At 38.1% G+C, this 7,154-nt stretch overlaps 1 protein-coding gene across 3 annotated transcripts in view; it reads right to left on the bottom strand.

Annotated features, from left to right (window-relative positions):
• Positions 1-7,154, bottom strand: part of Klhl7 (kelch like family member 7) — an 85,998-nt gene that overhangs the window by 60,336 nt on the left and 18,508 nt on the right. Inside the window, exon 1 of one of the 3 annotated variants that reach the window (XM_023709896.1) lies at positions 2,659-2,789. The exons of the other annotated variants lie outside the window; for them this stretch is intronic. The gene's annotated coding sequence lies outside the window, so the exon portion shown is untranslated. Of the gene's footprint in view, positions 1-2,658; positions 2,790-7,154 lie in introns of those variants that run through there. 3 annotated transcript variants of the gene reach the window in all.

The raw sequence follows: 7,154 nt of genomic DNA, 5'->3' as shown, positions 1-7,154 counted from the left end.
CCAGCCAGCCCCGCCCCCTGGTGGGCTGAGCTGGCCACACACACACACACACACACACACACATAAATAAATAAAATTTATGAAAAAAAATGAAAGAGGAGATCAATTTGAAATAGCAACAAAAGAGTAAAATATTTAGAAAAAAATAAAATAAAATAAACCAAAAATAAAAAAAAATTGTATATATCAGGTATTTTGCCCCAGCAAATCAAAGTTATAATACTGTTATAGCAGAGTTAGTTCCTATAGAAGTGGGTTCCTGAGAAAATAATGAATTTGGCTAAATTTCTTGTCTTGCATACCTCCTGCCTTTCTGCCTTTCACCATGGGATGATACAATAATACAAAAGACCTGGACTTTCTGCCTGCAGAACCATGAACCAAATAAATTTCTATTGTTTATAAACTACCCAATCTGTGGTATTCTGTTATAGTAGCAGAAAACAGACTAAGACAATGACTTACTAATTTTTAGTAGGGTTTAGCTTATTCCTTCTTATTTACCTGATAACAGGTTCATCTTATGTATATTTTTATGCTATTTATTATACTTCATTGTCTTTTTAAACTTCCAGCTAATTGCCATTTTAATTTTTTTCTTCCTTTATGAATTTACACACTATCAAATATTTGCTAATGGAATCCAGAAGACTATTACGTAAACATTATTCCAGGAATGCAAGGAGAATTCAAGAACAATGATTCTGTTACTATATTATGTCAAAGGTTAAAAAAAAAACCTTTATGCAGAAAAATTTCAAAAGATGTCAAAAGGGTGTGTGATAAAATTAAAAATTTATTTCCAAAAATCATTTCAAAAGATGTCAAAAGGGTGTGTGATAAAATTAAAAATTTATTTCCAAGGTAGCTCAGCTGATTAAAGCACCTACTTAGGCAGAAGCAGAGTCTGGGGTTCAATCCCTGGCCTGCTGTGCCGGCCCTGCCCCTGGGAGCAGAGACAGAGAATGAGACTGGAAGTGGTGGCCAGTGCCTATATTCCTAGTACTTGGGAGGCTGAAAACAGGAGGATTGTTATGAGTCCAATCTGTGTAGTGACACCCTGTACTAAATACATTAAAATAAGTAAGTTAAATTAAATTAAAAATTTATTTCCTGATGAAACAAGGTATATGTGCCATTGTCAATAGAATCATTCAATTTTATTCTAGAAATTTTAGCCAAATAAATTAGTAAGACAATAAACACAACTTAGTACAGTAGAACATGAAGTCAGTAAAATGGCCAAATAAAAGATAAATACTAAAAGGCAATTTATGAACCTATATTGATTGATATAGCAAACACAAATGAGAAAAGGAACTCCAAGTTATAACTGAAACAAAATAACTATGAGCAAACTGCTGGGCATGGTGGTGCATGCCTACAATACCATCACTTGGGAAGTGGAAGCAGGAGGATTCCTGCAAGTTTGAGGCCAGCCTGAACTATACAGTAAGACCCTATCTTAATTTAAAAAGAAAGAAAGAAAGAAAGAAAGAAAGAAAGAAAGAAAGAAAGAAAGAAAGAAAGAAAAAAAAACAAAAAGCCTAAGAAATGTAAGGACTTTTCATTAAGCAATAATAAAGATACAACTTCAAAAAAAGTGGTGAGAAGGTAAAACACAAGCTAGTTAGGGCATTGAACTGTCCTGTTCTATAGCATAATTGTGGTTATGTTCTATCAAACAAGTATCAAAATTCACAACATGCACAAAAAATAAACCCTAATGTAAACTGTGGACTTTAGTTAATAAGTATGTAATAATATAGATAAATCAGCTTTCAAAAATGTACATTAGTGTAAGATAATAATGACATAACTGGGCAAAGTGAGAGAGTAAATGGAAACAGTATTTTCTGTTCAATTTTTCTATAAACCTAAAACTGCTGTAAAATCTTAGTTTTTAGAAATGTATATTAGATACTTGAAAAAAATGGTATCAGAGTAATATTTAGGGAAAACATTATATCCTTCATTCATAATGTACTCCCTCCCCCTTGGAGAAGGTAAGCACCAGGAAGGAGGTTTTGGTACTTTTCTCTCATCTGCAGGATGAGCAAGTGTGTGACAGAAATCACCAAACTCACAGCTAGGCCTCCTTTCTGGAAGCTGGTCCTCAAACTGGACACAGCTTTGTTTGGGTGGTTTTGCTCCTCTAGGGTAAGGGAAAAAAAGAGTTTCTGTTCATTGACCACTATGCCTCAGCCAGGCTGGACAAGTTTATTTTACGGGACAAAGAACAGGAAGTCCAATTTTATGTTCAAGTAAAAGACAGTCCTCCAGTCTGTCTTCAACATTAATTTATCTGTTTCCTATGACTGACTCTCCAATGATCAGAACCAGAAGTGGAGAAGAGCAATTTCTATCCATTTGCACAGGCACTTAATAGATTACAGAGAAAAACTTTGGTGTATTGTGTTGCTGTTTGGGGGCTTTTTAGGAAGAGTTCTTGTTTCTAGGAAAGGATAACATCAAAATAGCTGGGCATTTTAGGTTCATGCAAAAATCTTTTATTCTTTATCACATTTGCCAGGCATATAAAAATATAAGCAGTTCTAGTGTTTAATGATATATGCTATCATTAATAGGAGGCACATATTCAATGCTCCCAAATTTGATTCTTCATCCTACCAAAGAGAAAGCTGAAGAATGACTAACCTTTGGAATTATGTGGCTTGTCAACAGGGTTCTACGCCCAGTTTCTCCCAGTGTGATTTCATGTTGGCCCTGGTTACACACCCCTGAGCAGACTGCAGAGTCAACCACAGTTAGATGATACACTTAAATCACTGAAAAGATAAAGGGGAATGGAGTCCTTACTATAGGTAAGTAATGTTTTTAAATTAGTAGAAAAGTTTCAATAAAGCTTTAGTAACCTAGAAAAATAAAATGCCTCTCTAGGAAACATGTCTGTTCAAAAAGCAAAGAAAACAGGACTTTTTTTTTTTTACATTTTATTAAAAACAACAACAGGGGCTGGTGAGATGGCTCAGTGGTCTAAAACACCTACTTAGAACAAGCTAAGCTAAGCATAAAGCACAGGGACCTTGGTTCAATCCCCAGCACCACATGCCAGCCAGCCCCGCCCCCTGGTGGGCTGAACTGGCCACACACACACAAAATAAAACAACAACAACAACAACAACAACAACAAACCACAGGACTATACTTAAAATAAAAACATTTGAATGACTAAGTTAGAAAGTGAGAAAAAGTATGGGCATGGTGGTGCCTATAATTCCAGCACTGGGGAGGCTGAAAATAGGATGATCACTATGAGTCTGAGCTACATAGTGAGACCCTGTACCTAATAGATTAAGAAAAAAAAAAAAAAAAGTGACAAAACCAATTAATCAACCCAGACTATCAGATTAAGGTAGAGGAGACTACCCACTCGGGTCCGTCTCCTGTCCCTCTCTTGGACAGGAGCTTGCTTTCTCTCAATAAATATATTCTGCTTATAACCTCCATTTGTTCCTAAAATTCATTTTTCAGTTTTAGAGAACACGAACTCGTGCAGGCCAGGTCGGGAGATTGTTTTTCTCTATGTCATTTGGAGGTTTCCTGTATGGTTTGGAGGTCACCCACCTGAGACGAGTCTTTCTCCCTGTATCATTTTGGAGGTTTCCACCGAGATCACTGGACGGAGATATGAGTTTGCTTTTCTTTCATGAATTCTGGATTAGGACTTGCTTAGGTAACAAATTGTTATGCTTCAAATGTTAATGTTTTTGCCCATTGCTCATAATTGTTCATACTTTGTCTCATACGTTTTGTCTCATAATACTGTTAAAATTGCTTACAATTGCTTATGCTTTGTCTTTATGTAGTTTTGTTAAAATGTTGGTCAAAATGCTGTTGGTAAATCTTAGTTAAAATATGAAAATGTTACAAGTTTATATTTCTTTAATGGGACATCTTATGACTATTTTGCGCTTGCATATGTTGCATCTGAACTGGTATTCCTAAATATACTGGTATTCCTTGCTTGAATTTAGACAATAGCACTAGAAAGAGTAATATTAGTAAGCCTCCTAGTGGATTTTATGTAAACTTTTGTAAAACGGGACTTTTAGCCAGCTCGGACTTAAAAAATATACATGCCTGTATATGAAACATGGGACTCCTTTTGCCAGTTAAATGACATTAGGTCGGCAACTGTTCTTAAAGACATGGAGGACAGGTTTCACTGGGATGGACTGGTTCTGATCCCCCTCTACATGCTAGAGGGAATGTCAGGCCTGCTGTTTCAGTTTCCTTGCTTTGACTTTACTCCTAATTTTCCCACCTCTTTGTACTTTCCTTTTTAGAGGCATGTGAAATTAGGAAAACTTTATAGACTGTTCCACCTAAGTGAAGCCCTTAGAAAATGAATGTTTGTTAATGCCGAAGACAGAAAAGTCATTTTAGAAAAAGGACACATACCCCGTCTCTGAGTCAGATGAGACAAAGAGGACTATGCCTGTCCAGGAGGACACACATAAAAGCCATGTCCCAGCTTAGTGTTCTGGGCAGGCTACGGTCTCTTTCGGCAGGCTAAACCTGAGACACAGTGGAGAGAACCGACTTCTGGGTGACACCAGAAGAAGTTATCTCCAAAAGCAGCACACTTATGGGACAAAAACACATTTAGTGTGAGGGAGGATTCAATCTTTTCTCCTAGGTCTGGTTATCACTTAGGTGCATAAGAGATAAGTTGTGGACTTTAATGTAAAGTACTAGGTAATCTTGTTCAGGCTTTTAACTATCCCTTATAGAACTTGGATAAACAGTGGTTACTCTGCCAGTTAGTAAATGCTCTTAGGGCAGCTGCCACTCTTTGAAGCAGAGGACAGGTTTCCCCAGCTGTTCTTTGGTGAATCCCCATTGAAGCCTATAGCTGATGGAATGCCGACCAGAGAAACTGCTGGATTCCTTTCTGGAGACATCTTTGGTTTTGTGGGCCAAAAGAAACCAAGAATGCCTGAGGGGAGAAGGCGTCAAACCTGAAGGTTCCTTGGTGGAAACTGGCTCATGACCAATGAAAGATCTCCACTTACCTATTGTACTTTCTCTCTCTCTGCTAGTAAAGTAGGACTTCTACCTGAGCTTCTCAGTGGAACAAGTTAATGGGTCACTATTTCAGAAATAAGGCTCAGACGGTTTACAATATTGGTTATCAGGGGAAGTTTACATCTGTGCCCTATGTGTTAACTAAGAGTAAAATTTTTGCCAGCTATATTGTCTTTACCAACATGTAAAATGTGATTGCTAGATGATAAATATAAGTCTCACCTGTAAGCTTCAAGGTTAAATCTTGTTTAATTGTTACAAATGTTTACCTAGGTGATCAGATGGAAATCAAGTGTCTGGAGATTGGTTCAGTGCACAGGGCCAAATCTCTCCAGTCAATGGTTCTATCTCTAAAGTGATCTTTGTAGCCTGAGAAGTGCTCACTTCTAACTGACCTTTTATGCCACAGTTAATGCTTCCTTCTGTAGACATTCAGGTCACCAGACCAATTGTAACTTACACATATTTAATAAGAGTAAGTAAAAGGTTTGTGAGATGTTTCAGGAGATAGGAATCATGCGCCAGTTCGAGGGTGGATAGGCTGGTGGGATCTTGTCTCCCTTCTCTCCAACAGGAGTATCCACCTGCTCTGGAGAGGGCTACTCAGGGACACCTGGGTGGAGGAATCAATTAGAAAAAAGGTGGGGATGCACAGAAAGGTAATTTCTATTGAATTCCAGGTTATCTCACAGTCCAAGTCTCTTACTCCTTTAGAGTGTGCTTCATCAGGCACCGGAAGACGTTTGATCCTTATATGTTAAAAAGAGCCATTTAAATGAAGAGGAAAGTATCAACTGTGATGCTAGTATATAACTAAAAAGATTATATAAAAAGGAAAATGGTAAAAATGTCTTATGTTCAGATTTGGTTTACATTAAGAAGGTCATTGTTATTTAAGTTTTTTTTTTTTTTTTTTGTGGCCAGCTCAGCCCACCAGGGGGCGGGGCTGGCCACACACACACACACACACAAATAAATAAAAATTAAAAAAAAAAAAATGTAGATGTGAGCTACAGGAAAACCAGGCAGTTCAGCCTCGCCCACCATTGGTGAAAGTAAGGTTTCCCCTATTTCCCTTTCTAGTCTAGGGGGTGTGGACTTCTAAAACAGCTATAATCCAGGCCTCTAAAAGGCTACACCCATTCTTAGCTGGGTTTATGCAAGCTCCTCAAGGACAATAACTTTTAAAGAAGTAAATAGGAAATTTGGAACTTCCAGAGTTCATGTGCCCTAGATGACCCTGATAAGTACATTGATGTCTTTTAGAGGATTTATTCAGACTTCTGAACTAGATTGGAGAGATATAATATTAAACCAAGCTTTGACTTCTATGAAAAGCAGGTAGCCTTATAAGCTATTACATTTGGAGAGGAATATTATATTGATATAAGGACTCAAAAGATGGACAACCAGTGGAATTACCTTTTCCCACTGGAGCCCAACCAGTCAGAGCCCTGCTGCTGATAGCGGGGCAGAAAAGTGGAAAAGATATTTTCTTTCAAGTGTGTATTCTTCAAGGTCTAAGAACTAGAATCAAGCCTTCAGTTATTAAATGTTAGCTATTTATCAGGAAGAAGATGAACACCCCTCTGATTTCTTAAAATGTTTAATAGAGGGACTGGTAAAGCATACTTTGTGAGATGTTAATTCAATAGACAGACAGGCTCTTACAGATAAGTTAAAGAGCTACAAAAGATAGCTTTCGTTCCGTACCACTCATTTGATACTTTGGTAAAAACTGTTTAAGTGTCCTATAATTGGAACTGGGAGAAAACCAGGGAGAAAAAACAAAGAGATCAAAAAATGGCTGTCGTTATTGTGGCCTCAAAACAGACACCCGAAGTCTGATTCTCTTGGCTCCAAGAAGAGCTCAACAATGATGACGTTCATCTGCTACTGCTGTCAGAAGCAAGACCAGCATAAGAGGGACTGCCTCAAGAGGCCCACAAGCCAGGCCCTGACTGCCAAGGCAGCCACTAAAAGTGAGACTGCACTCTGAGGTGGAGGCCCCAGAACTCAGACTCAGCTTTCCAGGTGGTCCAATAGGACTCAAGGGCGCTGGGCCTGCCTCCTCCCTCTGGCCAGACAGTCTGTACCTGTTA

Source organism: Octodon degus, unplaced genomic scaffold (assembly GCF_000260255.1).
Source record: "Octodon degus isolate 3935 unplaced genomic scaffold, OctDeg1.0 scaffold00015, whole genome shotgun sequence".
Taxonomy (NCBI): domain Eukaryota; kingdom Metazoa; phylum Chordata; class Mammalia; order Rodentia; family Octodontidae; genus Octodon; species Octodon degus.
The sequence above is the reverse complement of the archived record's forward strand: the minus strand, read 5'-3'. Positions and strand labels throughout refer to the sequence as shown.